Here is a 13,225-nt window from a genome sequence, read left to right on the forward strand (position 1 = left end):
CTCATCGTCAACGAAAGTGAAATTTTTCTCCTGATCATCAATGGCTTGTTTATTTATTCTGATAAAACTATAAACACCCTCATATTAAATTGCTACGATAATGGTCAGAACTTAGCTATATACCTATACTAACTCAACAAAGACCGGCTTTGTACCGATGCTATGTAGATTGCTATCATTTAAACGATTATTTTATGACCGCAGGATTATTAACTAGGGGGAGGAAGCTGATTTTGTTGCCCTAGGTTGCGCAAATAGATGGGTTCATTGAGAGGTGAGCACCATAAACGCCATAATAAAGGAATTTAAACCAAAAAAAAACATCAAAAAACAATGAAGGCGGGTTATTTCTGTATTTTAGAACCAGACACACACATGAGAAGCTCATCTTCGAGTTCCGGTAAACCTGTGGTGCGTGATGAGAAAACACGAGCGCCGTCGTCTGTCAAAGAAAAATTCTCGATGCTAATTGTTTTGTAGACTTTGGGAAGTTCACGGGCCAATTTTGTGCTCGCATGAGTTGAACATTGTAAGACGTGTGAGTTGAAATGCTTAATTATAGAACTGATGACTAATGGGAGAAATATTTCAAAGGTATTAGGTAATATTAAGGATTATTTTTAGTCGAAATTAACAAAAAAACTACTCAAAAAAAGGCCAATTCATTTCGAAACATTTTTGTCATTTTTTGTCCATTTTTGTCATTTTTGTCAATTTAGTCAATTTTGATAATTTAGTGAATTTTGTCAATTTGGTCCATTTCGTCAATTTTGTCAATTTTGTCAATTTTGTCCATTTTTATCAACTTGGCCAATTTAGTTATTTTTTTAGTTTTTGTCATTTTTTTTAAATTTTTGTATTTCTTTTTTAAATTTTAGTTTTTTTCAATTTTTGCATTTTTTTTAAATTTTTGTATTTTTTTTAAATTTTTGTACTTTTTTCAAATTTTTGTATTTTTTTTTAATTTTTGTCATGTTTGTGGTTTTTGTCATTTTTGTCATTTTTCTCATGTTTGTAATTTTTGTTATTTTTTGTCATTTTTAAAATTTTTGTTACTTTTGCCATTTTTGTCAATTTTGTAATTTTTGGCACTTCTGTCATTTTTCTCGTTTTTGTCAGTTTTGTCATTTTTGTAATTTTTGTAATTTTTATAATTTTTGTCAAAAATGACAAAAATGAAAAAAATGACAAAAATAACAAAAATGACAAAAATGACAATTGTATCATTTTTGTCATTTTTGTTATTTTTTTCATTCCTGTTAATTTTGTAATTTTTGTCATTTTGATCATTTCTGTCATTTTTGTTTTTTTTTGTAATTTTTTGCAAGTTTTTCTATTTTGTCATTTTGACAATGTTTGTCATTTTTATTATTTTTTCAAGTTTTTCCATTTTGTCATTTTTTACAATTTTGTCAATTTGGAAATTTTTGTCAGATTCATCAATTTGGTAGAAATTTTTATTCAATTTATTCAATTTTTCCATTTTTATCATTTTTGTCAATTTTTATAATTTTGTCAACTTGGTTAATTTGGTCAATTTGGTGTTGTCAATTTGTCAATTATGTCATTTTTGTCATTTTTGTCAATTCAATTCAATTTAGTAAATTTTGTAAATTTTATCCACTTTGTCAATTAGGCCAAAATGGTCAATTTGGTCTTTTGTTTCGGTTTTATCCATTTTGTCAATATGTTTTGTCAATTTGTTTTGTCAATTTTGTCAATTTCATAATTTTTTTCGGGTTTGGCATTTTTGCCGATGATGTTAATTTGGTAATTTTTTTCAATTTTATCAATATTGTAATTTTTCGTCGATTATGTCGCTCTGGTCAATTGCGTCAATTCAGACAATTTTGTCATTAACGTCAATTTTTTTTAACCCGATGTCCTAGTAACATTGTAAAAAATCATAAAGCGAGCTTCTTAAAAATCAATATTTTAAAGTAGTTTTTTTATGAGTTTAAAAATAAGTACAATCAACGAAGACAAATTACTAAGTGCTTTTTAATAAAGCTTGAGCAAATTTTAAATTCTTCTTTTGTCGGAGCTCGAACATCACGAAGGGGGAGATCATAAAACTGTTAGAAATCTAAAATTCGGCCCAAACGTTTGATTTTTTTCCATGTAAAATGTGTAATGTTCAGTTTAAATTTATGAAAACTCTAATTTTCACTCTTTTCCCGAACATGCGAAGAAACTTGTCTTTATCCTGTTACAATTTCAACGTGTTACTTGTCGGTGTTTTTTGCTTTGAAACTTTTCCTGATTCACCGAATCGATCCAAATGACACAACCTCTTCCGACAAATATTTAAACGATCTGTCGTTCGATGCGATTTGAATCCTTCTAACTGCTGTAGACATCAGTAAAATTAATTATTCATTCAATAAGTAAACAAACTCCCCATCTAATCGACTGCAGCTTAGCCAAGATAAATCAATCGCAATCGAGATCGACGCGTGCCAACAACTGCTGGGCAAGTTAATCGAGCACCGCCTTATTAGTTTAATTGAAATTATCTGTTGTAAATAGTGCCTTTTTACTCTCACTTGAATCGAATGATACTTTTTTTCCTAGTAAAGCTTGTAATTGATACGGTTGTACGAATTCGAACACTCCTGCCTGATTGTTTTTTTTTTCTTGTTTCCGGATGCTAGCGAAATCTAATAAAGTTGGACTGGACAACTATTTGATAATTTGAACTTTCGATTTTCAATTAATAATCGTAATTTGAAATGACAGGTTCTTGTTTTATATGTAGTTTTTTGAATTTATAATATTTGAGATTTTTACTAGATTAAAGTGCCTAGTCGACACAAGATTACAAATTTAAACACCGCCTTCGAAACAATTGTATCGCGTTTCTCGATCGGATCACAGAAACGCCCCAATCTCCAGTGTTCGTAATTTACCAAGTCACACAAGACCCTACAATTTTCACCCAATTAGGGTACTAGAATTTCACCGCTTATTATCGGGCTTCATCTTTTCGATACAACGGCGATAAAGCAAAAAGCGATTAAAAAACAATTTGAGCATGGTTCGAGCATGTGCAATTCAATTGACTCCGCCGCTCATCGGTGCTAAAATTGCATAGATGAGATGAAACTCGCGAGATTAGGTGTCGATTGTGATCGGGAAATAACCCGGGCCGTATCATGTTTTGATGGATTGGGTTTGTGGTTTTGCGTCGGCTACCTGTTTATTAGCTAATCTACCTGTTCTACCAATTCAGGAGAACTTATTAAAGGATGCTGGGTAATCGTTGATGGTTCATTTAGTAACGGCTCGGCTATACATATTTTACGTTGGGGTGAGATTTAATATACTTTTTGTTGTCGTTGTACTTCCGTTTCGTACTGTCTAAGTACGAACAGGCGTTTCAAAAGGTATGTATAGGATTCAGGAAAATGCTTGAAGTGCTCTACATGCACCAAAAGACCACTGAGAAAGATCGCATCTTTTGCTATAGTGGATGTGCAAATTATACTTCCATTTACACTGCCCAGGTCCAAGGTTGTGAAAAAAAATCTGTATTTTTGAGAGAAAAAAAATCTGACTTTCTGTGATTTTACCTAAAAATTCTGTGATGGTTTTCTGTGATGATATTTTTTTTTTAAATTTCATTGAAAAATCATGATAAATTGTGTCTTTTTTACATTTTAGTTGTGATAAATCAATAAACATAACCAATTCAATCATACTTTTTAAATTCAAAGTCAGTAATCTATCTATATATATAAAAATGAATGTTTGTCTGTCAGTCTGTTCCCTATAGACTCGGAAACTACTGAACCGATCATCGTCAAAATTGGCATCTGAGGGTTTTTGAGGCCGGGATGGTTTCTGTAATAGTCAAAACTCCATACGACTTAAGGGAAAGGGGGCTTCCATACAAAATTTGTAGTTTTTCGAAACAAATTAAAGTCATGACATCCATTTTCTCAAGATTTTTTCTTCCTTTGGGCGGTTTGTTTTTCGTTTCCAAGGTCGAGGCGTCGCGAGCCAACGTCGCAAAAGGATAGTAACCATGGCATAGCATACTGATCAGTGGGAATATTTTGGCGCGTATTTCTCAACCAAGAATATTTTCAATGCAAGGGGTGGCGATATGAAGCCGATTCGAATATAACAAAAGTCATGGCATCCATTTTTAGAGATTTTCTTTTATTTGAAGGGTTTGTTTTTCGTCTCCATGGACGAGGCGTCGCAAGCAAACGTCGTCGCAAGTGGATAGTAACTAAAGCATACTGTTCATTGATCGCTGAAAAAAATTAACAATCAGGCGCCTGTTTCTCAACTAAGTACCTGCCTAGGTATGTTTCTTATGAACGTGGGGGCGATATGCAGCCTAGATGTGTTTTTTTCTTGCTTAATTGCACAATAAATGACGCCTAGATGTGACACGGATTGGCATTTTATCAATCGAATCAAAACCAATTTTTCAATTCGCATTTCAATTTGCAAAAATACTTCCATATTTAGTTCGTGTTAATGTAGGTAGCATTCGACTTTTCATTCAAGGAACATTAGAACATGTTCAAACGTTCAACTTCAAAAAAATTAAAAAGTATGTTTTCTTCTAGAGATTGTTACTTCGGCCCAAATACACAACTGAAAGGAATTTAGAAATGAAAATGGGAGCTATTTATTTTAAATAATTCCGAAAAAACCATCGTAATGAAAAGTGTTTTTGGCTGCATAAGAGAGACTTTTGATCCGCTTCGTTTTTGAAATGCGAGATTTTAGGACTGATATTCAACTGGACGCAAAATGTTTATGAGAAATGTTTAGTAAACCCTTGAAGTGTTAAAAACAATATTCCCTCCTGTCAACTTACACGGTGGGGCAAGGGCAAACGTCGAACTTTTAAGTAATTCATCTTCAAAATGATTCAATATGTTGGAAAGACCAGAAGGGGTATTGCGAATTTTGAAACTGAAACGGATATTGAAAATTCTTAAATGTCTTTGTAAATGAAGGTCATTCCCTTTGAACAGCATTCGTTAAAAGTGGAGTAACAAACATAAATTTAAACTGCAGGAATACTGCAGATATATCAGTGAAACTTGATAGAACAAAAAACAGGAATACGTATTAATTTCATTTTAAAGCCATGACTCTGACCCATCTGTAAATAAGCTTTGCATTGACACTTGCCCGAATATACAGGACAAATGAAAACTAAGAAATTTGTTTTTGCCAACATTTTTGAATATTTGACTTTCAAAGAGAAAATCAAAAAAATGCTGAGAACTTATTTAGTGATGTAACTGATATTTTTTTAAATATTTATATTTTTTGCCGTAGTAAATTTATTTAAAAAAATAGAAATTTGAACTGTATTTAATATATAACTAATTTAATATATTTTTCATTACCATGATAAGTGCTGTTTGGGAAAACTTCAAGCTATAATGTCTCATGTCCACGAGTTTGGAATATGGCGAAACATTTTTTTAACATAATTTTGGCGCAAAAAGGATAGATATTTAAACTGCTTCGTACCTACCTTCTTCAAGCAGTGGGGGACAAAATTCGAAAAGATGGGGGAGCTCTCATGTAAATTTAAGTTAAAGAGCTTTTCAAAGAAGGTACCATATTTAAAAAGGTTTTTTTGGGTACAAAGTACAAATTTCAGATCTTGAAAAACGAGTTTAGAGATCAAGTTTCAGTAAATAATATATACCATCTTTGAATTGCAATTCAGAACTGCAGCTGCAGCTCTCATTTCAAAGTTGTTGGTTAGGAAGTATGATGAGGATCGGTTTAAAAAAAATCTCTCTAAAATCTAAATTAGAATATTTTTTTTACAAATTACATTTATTTTCGGAAGGTGTAGCAACGCACAACGGGTCAGCTAGTATTTTATATAGATGCCTTAACCCCCACGAACACCACTGCAACATTATTTACTTAATCTACAGCAAGATCACTGCGACCTCCTTCGAATGACTAGCACCGCTTACAAATTATTAAGTTTTAAGTTATTCGAAGCCTAAGAAAAAAATCATAAAAACATGCTTTGGAAAAAAGGATATACAGTGAGGGGCAAAATAAAGTGTCCAAATTATGTTTTTTTCCATTTCTTTTATTTTTCTTATTAATTTTCAACGAAAACACATCGTAATCATTTTTAAAATATTAATTATTATGTTCTTTTCAAGTTTTGTTAATGTTGCACTGGTTAAAAAGAAATTTTTTCTGATAGAAAAAAAAGTTTATGTTCCAAAAAAAACAGGGGCAAAATAAAGTGTCCAGATCAGTATAGCTTCAAATTAATCAAACTGAAGGCAAGCAAGAACGATTTAATAATGGGTATAGCCTGCAACACCTCCTGCAAGCGCTCCGGCATACGCTCCAGGGCATCAAAATAAGTATTTTTATTTGTCACACCAGTCTTATAAATCCGAGCATCGAGGATGACCCACAGCTTTTCGATGGGGTTCAGATCAGGACTTTGTGGTGGCCATTCAAGGGGTTTGATGCGGCAGGAACGGAAAAATGACTTCGTCAGCTTGGCCGTATGCTTCGGATCGTTATCCTGCTGGAAAACGAAGCGCTCTTCGAATCCCGTCTTGATGAGGGCTACCTCGAGGTTTTCACGCAGGATATTGACATATGACTCAGCTGTCATGATTCTGTCAATTTTTACCAAACTGCCCACCCCACCCCAAGAAAAGCACCCCCACATATTACTTAGCTGGCCAGAAGGACCAGCTTCAACTGCCCTCGAATTCCTGGTCAAGCCACGGGAATTCTAGTGAGGGTGGGCTCACATGCGGCCTCTTTTGCTTGGCTAAGCTAGAGCAGAGGTTTCGGAGAACCTCGGGTCGGCTTCTCGCAATGGTGCACCGGTTGGTAGTTCGGAAGGAAACACAAACACGCTAACTATATTTTCATGTCCTGTTTATTATAACTTACGTGTGTCTTGTGTGGGTGTGTAATGTGTGCTGCTGCTGCTGGTGGGTCGGCCGGCTGGTGTTGAGATGGATGTCCGATGAAGAATATTGGGTTGGTGGGTCAACAGTCTACTGTCCACAGTGTTGGTTGGCAATGGGGGTTAGATCGCCCTCGTGGTGGAGCCAACCTTCGTTGTGGTTGCCCTGGATGGTACACGCAGGTGTAAAACACCGCGTGCTCCTCAACAGAGCCTCGAGCCCGCAGGGACACGTTCGAACTTTCACTAACCCGTTTGAAGGGGTCGAACGTGCCCTCTAGGACCGGATGTTGACGACGATGTTGTTGTATTTGGGTGGCTGTTGTGGCTGGTCGCGTGGGGGACCAACTTTTGTTCACTTCTCTCGATGCCCGCCGGACTTGTTATTTGAGTCCGTGCGCAGGCTCTTCAACGGAGAAACGGAAGCAGATCTTTGCTGACTGGCCCGTTTGGCTTGGAAAAACTGGAGCTTTGTCGAATCAAATATACTGACCGAAATTGCTGGGTGGAATCTCTTGGCCAAAACTACTTGATTGAAACCACTTCTTGACCGAAACCGCTGGGTCCAATCTCTTGACCAAAACTATTGGGTCCTGGTGGATTGAATATGGGGTTAGGATGGGGTTTATAGCTATCACACTTTAAACTCACTTGATTCGCTCTTTAACAGTTAACTAAGATTCTCTTTTCCACATATGTTAACTTTACATTTCGACACTTTAAATTACAGTACGTGAACGTATACTTTGGCCACTATGGTCACTGTGTAGCGATGTGAACCGTGTGCTGGTCGAAGGTGGAAAGGATATGCGAATCTTAGTTAGTGATTAGCTGAACTATCGCAACCCACATTTCCCTTCCATTTTCCACCTGACGTTTTTCCATTGCTCTTTTGCTTCTCATCTTTTCTACAAAGTTGACCATTTGGTAGGGTTCCTATCATGGCCGTAGGAACGGGGGGTGTTTTGGGGGTTAAACCCCCTCCATGAGGGTCCAAAAAATGTTAAGCAAAACTCGAAAGTTTAAAAAATATTAAATTCATAATGAAATGTCGATGAACGGTTAAAGTTTATCAAGAGTAACAATCTCGACTCAGAACTAAGACCAAAACCTAGAAATCTTATCCCAGGTCCACAATTCTACTATATTATTATTATTATAATTTATTTGAGTACTTTTGACCACCCGGGTTATTCGGGTCTACAGAAATTCTACTATAGATTTTTTTTTAAAAATTTCTCACTTGTTGATAGAAACTTAAAGACTGTACTCGAAAAACGCTATCAAAAGTTATTCACATAATAAGAAGGTGCATGAATTTTGGGTAGGGTCCTTAGTCTCCAATTTCGAATTTTCAAAAAGCTTAGACTCACTAAAGTTGCCTAATAGCCCGGATTTTGCCCGAATGTTTTACTTATATGCAAATTTAAAGAAAAAATTATATTGCGTGGTAACAATTTTTTATCCTGCGTCCAAAATATTTTCTTTAAAAAGGTTTATCCAAATAAACTGGCTGATGTGTTTTGATGAAAACAAACTTTCGAGATTTTTTTTCTTGATTTTAATTGAAGAACTCCTAATCTTGCTTGGATATTGCCCAGATTTAGGCTTGTGAACTTTGAAATCGAATATTCGGATTTTGCATGGTTTTTAGATAAATCAGCCCAGATTTTTCCCTGCCCGGATAAGTGCGGAAAAATATCTGGTGAGCTAAGGTTTGAACGATTTGCAATGCTCTGGTGCCAACTTTTCCATCAATCTCTGCCTGTGACCGGATTGTGGAATCTGAATCCTGTTTATAATTCTTGATTTCCAGTTCGGTTCACCATTGGGACAAAATCCTGATTCGAATCTTGGTTTTGCATCTGAATCTAAAATAAGATTCATTTTACATGTTCTAAACTCATCATTCAAGAATATTAAAAAAAATGTTTAAAATAACAAACCATTTTTAAAATTTGGATTTGAAATTTTTACTCTCAATTCTGCTGCCGAATTAAAAATTCAAAAAGTTCTATAATGGTGATCCAGAAATGAAATATCAGAGTTTCATCATTCGGAATTTTTAGTCAGGATCGGCATTCAAAATTTGTATTCAGATTCAAAATACAGAATTCAGATTCGGAATTAAAGTTTTCCGAAACAAAACAAACAGATTTGAACCCCAACAAAGTTTCTTTTTCAAATGAAGACTTCAAAATCCCTCATTAATTTTTTTAAAAAATTAAAAAAAACGTCACTTTTATGACTTTTTTTTGAAAGTAATGAATTCAAATGAATAACTATTAATATAAAACCCGAATGATGAGATACTTTTAGTACCTTTTTTTCTCTCTATTCTGTATGTATGCTTTTTCAAGCAAAAATGTTCTAGGAAAAATTTTGTCACCAAAACCCCCCCTATGAGGCAGTTCTTCCTACGGCCCTGGTTCCTATCCATTTGTCCAACACGGACTTACTCTATGAAAATGTCCTCATTTTTTAATTATCCAAAATTTATTATTAAATGACTTCAAAAATAGCACTCTAACTGTACATATACAAAGAAAAAAGTTGTTCTATCACCTTCAACAACCCGTTTGCTTCTAAATGCTTTTTGGTATAATCAGGAGAGCTGTTTGTTTGCGAGCCCTGGGAAAAAGAGATATTTTAAGATTTTGAAATTACATTTTAAAACACAGAAAAAAAATTTCAAATACAATCCATTTTTTCTATTTGATCCTCAATTTATAGACTTTCAAACGTTGAAAACAGTTTTCAAAAATTCAAACTACAGACTGAGTTATTGATGATAATGTGGAAAAAAAATTGTTGGTCAAATTTACCCCGGTGATCAATGTTACCCCGTTTTACGGTAACTAGAAAATTGACTTAGGTAATTACACACATTTTGGCATCTTAATTTTTTGGTTTGTTTCGATTATAGTAGTTTTAACATCTTTATGTCATTCGCGACTTATATCGACGATGCAGTTGGCGGACAGTCATTGAAAAACTTATCAATCCAACTTTTCCATCATTTTTTCAAGTGTATTGCTCAAAACGGAGTTAAACAAGCATTCAACCCCCAATTTAATAACCCGGGTCCACTTTTTTTTCGTGAGCAGTCCTTATGTAAGCATTCTTTACATCTCAAATTGACAATATCTTCAAACAACTTTCTTTATTCTAGAAAAAGTTTTATACATTGAGAAGTACGTTTAATAAATGTTATGTTAGGGGTACTTTCCAGGGTGACGTAATTTCCATAGCTGGGTACTACGTAGCGTTACGATATGTGACATACGAGGTGAAGGGTGTCAAAAAGTGCATTTTTCACATTACGTAATTTATGGATGCCGCCTTATACAAGGATAGAAAGTTAGAATAAATGAAAGATGGTGAAAGTTAGCGGGTAGAATTTTATTGAGAAGCATTATCGTCAAATTTCAAATTTTTGTTCTTATAACATTCTATCCGTCTATAAGATTTCATGAGCTAAAGACATTCTTACTAAATAGGACATAACTTTTCACCGAGAAGGCCGATAAATTAAGTAACATTATGAAAAGTTTTCGATTCCCTGTGGATTGGGAAAAATAATCATAACACAGCAGGAAAGTTTCATCGATTTCATCTACGATTTGCCACCCGAGCAGACTTTGATGCCAAAATTGATAGCAAACTGATACCATAATAAGGTTTTAACAGCAAACTGATAGCATTTTTCGCTGTCATATTTTGTACGAGAGCAAAATTAGGCATAATTAAGCTTTCATAAATTTAATTTGACAGCATGCTGATACCTCTTTTTGGAATCAACAGTAAACAATTAGCAAAATTTGGGATAGAATTTAATTTGATAGCAAAACAAGGTATAAAAGAGGTTTCAATTTGTTTTACAAAATATAAATCCAAGACCACATTTACAGCATTATTTGCTATTGAACTAATCAAATAGACAAAATTTGACATCATTCGAGCAACTTCAATTTTGACTGAATACAAATCGAAAATCAGAATTATAGCATAAGAAGAATGTTTTCATTCATTTCTGCATAAAAATAGAGATTGATAGCAAAATTGGGCATCATTGAGCAATCTATATTTTTTTAAATACAATTCAAACTCAAGCATCCAAGAGTGACTCAAGCACTCAAACAGCTAAATATTATTCGTTTTTTATATCTGCTTTTATTTTGTGAACTGTTGGTAGGAGCCTCTTTACTCCGAATTTTGTGTATTGGATATATGATGTGTGTGAATTGAATGTATGTATAGAAGTTTGTGAAATGCTCTTGAAGTTAGCATAAAAATGTAAGGATTTTTACTTAACTCTACCGCAACCAAGTATTTGATTATGTTCTTGGGTTAGGGTTTTTTAGCTTGATGCAGTACTGTAGAAGGTTTCAAACTATTTCAATGCATTTAAAATTCAAAAGAATTTTTTTAAAAATAATATGTGAATATGTTAATAATATTAAAACACTTGAAACTATTTAAAAAAAAAGAAACAAATAATTTTGAAAATTCGTGAAAAACACTTCAATTTTGAGAAATCTGGGTAAAACTTAAAGAAATTGTGAGATAGATTCTGTGACGTAAAATTGCCTAAAGTATTGTGAAATTTTAGATTTGTCTGTGATTTTAGCAACCTAAACAACTTAGAATTATTTGGAATGATAATTTGGATGGAGCGTGTTATATTTAGTACTATTTGTATTCATTAATTTTAGCAAAATGCTTGATTCTGGGCATGGGTAGCGAGACATTTTTCCACGTTGTGCACTTAAAAATAATCGAATATAAAAAAGTCACTCTTTGAAAACCGAACGTCGAATTATCGTTGTTGTTATTTTCCTGCATTATTCTGCTCAATGAATGAGGCCTTTCGAACGAAAAAAAACATTAGCATCTACATTTGCATTTTGTCCACACTACATTCTATTTTGAATTTATAAGATTTTTTATAATCCTAAATATATTTATAAAGTTGAAATAGCCCTTATAAATCTGTAGAAACATGTGGCTCGCTCCCGACAAATGAGCATTTAATTATGCAATTGATTATAAATTTGAAAAAAAAATCTAATTTTTCTATGTAAACAATCATTTAAAAAAACAATACTCATCATTAAAATCAAAAACATTTTTCATTGCTTATTAAGTTATATATTATTTGAGCAAATCTCGTTTTTACTTTTAATACAATCGGTACCCTTTTTTATTTGTTTTTTTTTCTCTCTGACAATCACTAAATGAACATTGAAGAATTGAAAAGATAAAATATTAAAAAAATGCATAATTATTATTTTTCGGAAGAAATAATAACAATTGGTGTGGAATAAACATCGAAAAAAAATTTGTTTATTTTTGCATGCGCTAAAACATATTTTCATAGGTACATATATATCCAGTCACTGATCCAACCGACTCAATACCACAACACGCAACAAAAAAAAAATAAACAGAAAAATTGTTTCCCGGTTAGTTCTCGTGACGGGTTATCGGGTTTATCGAAGTCGATCGGAGTGAACAGTGCGTCAATTTTACACGGCCGCAGCTTCTGCTGTCTCCGTGGCCCGAGCCGTGGAAGAGGCAAAACTTAATGATGCCTCTAGCGACACGAAATCCGAAGACACAGCTGGAGGATGCAGGAACTTAGCTGTTGATCGGTGGTTTGCAGGATCTGGTCTTAAAAGCCAACCCGTGGTGAGGGGAAGGCCCGCAAAATCTCGTCCAAGCTCTATCTGATGCCAGTGCAGGGAGTCAACCGGGTTACAACCTGCAAATCTAGAACATTTAATTCGTGATAAACAATCCCGGGCGCTTACAAGAGCCTCCACAGCGATATTATCTTCGGCGATGCAAAGATTGAGAATTTGACCCAGCAAAAGAATGTGCCGCCGCCAAGAAGTTAGAGTTTCCAGAAGCTAACCTGCCCCATGGTCCATGGAGGATCCTCTGGCACGACCACCTCTGTCGCCCTTGTTGCGGAAGAAGAAAACTAAGAAGTGGGCGACACTGGGTCTATGCAGAAGGACATCGAGATGGGAATGCAGAACGCTAAAAGACCCGGCGTGTAGCTTGTTGGATGCAATTTTAAAACTTCAGGGAAATTTTAAACAGTTCCGAAACTGATAAATTTGTTTCCAAAGAAGTGGAACCTCTGGCGCTGTGTTTCTGTTCCTTCCCCAGCTAGCAACAAGCGAGAAATTGTATGAGATGATTTTTAGGTAAGTACTGGTTTAATTTTGTCTTTGTCTTGTCCAATTGGGCGATTTCAATTGCTGGGACAAATCGCAGGCC

At 34.4% G+C, this 13,225-nt stretch overlaps 1 pseudogene; it reads left to right on the top strand.

Moving 5' to 3' along the window:
• The first annotated feature begins 258 nt into the window (after positions 1-258).
• LOC129741077 (nascent polypeptide-associated complex subunit alpha-like) lies at positions 259-13,002 on the top strand (annotated as a pseudogene).
• The last annotated feature ends 223 nt before the right edge of the window (positions 13,003-13,225 follow it).

The sequence above is a fragment of the Uranotaenia lowii genome, chromosome 2, assembly GCF_029784155.1.
Source record: "Uranotaenia lowii strain MFRU-FL chromosome 2, ASM2978415v1, whole genome shotgun sequence".
NCBI lineage: Eukaryota > Metazoa > Arthropoda > Insecta > Diptera > Culicidae > Uranotaenia > Uranotaenia lowii.